The 466-nt window shown below is 59.9% G+C and overlaps 1 protein-coding gene across 1 annotated transcript in view; it reads left to right on the plus strand.

The window, feature by feature from the left end:
• PI4KB (phosphatidylinositol 4-kinase, catalytic, beta) overlaps positions 1–466 on the plus strand; it is a 38,704-nt gene that overhangs the window by 9,998 nt on the left and 28,240 nt on the right. The gene's annotated exons all lie outside the window — the stretch shown is intronic.

Genomic DNA, 466 nt, shown 5'->3' on the forward strand with positions numbered 1-466 from the left:
CTTTGCCTCCGGTTGGATTCCCCGTTCCCCCCTCCCCCCACCCCTCTAGGGACAGACGAGGACCCCCAGGGTCTGTGTGTGTCCCCCGTCCCCCCCCCAAGCCAAGCCAGGGTTTGACTGAACTTCCATTTTTAGGGGTGACCCAGAGGAACTTTACCTTCCTCCCAGGGCTCTTTGTTGCTTTTGGAAAAGACATTTTGGAGGTGAAACCCCCCCGGCTCTGGGTTAAAGCTGGGGCTGGTTGTGAGCCCTTTCTGTCCCCAGTGTTCCCGTGGGACTGGGGTTCACACCCGTCCCCCCATTCCCAGCCCTCGGGGTGACCCCAGTGGGACGGGGAAATACGGGACCGTGGTGGCCAGACCTGGAGTTTAAGTCATTTTAACACCAGATGCAGCAGAGTTTATAGAGGAGAGCCTGCACCTGGGTGAAATGGGGAGGAAGACCCCCAGCCCCCCACCTCCTCTGC

The sequence above is a fragment of the Calidris pugnax genome, unplaced genomic scaffold, assembly GCF_001431845.1.
Source record: "Calidris pugnax isolate Ruff unplaced genomic scaffold, ASM143184v1 scaffold469, whole genome shotgun sequence".
NCBI classification, from domain to species: Eukaryota; Metazoa; Chordata; class Aves; order Charadriiformes; family Scolopacidae; genus Calidris; species Calidris pugnax.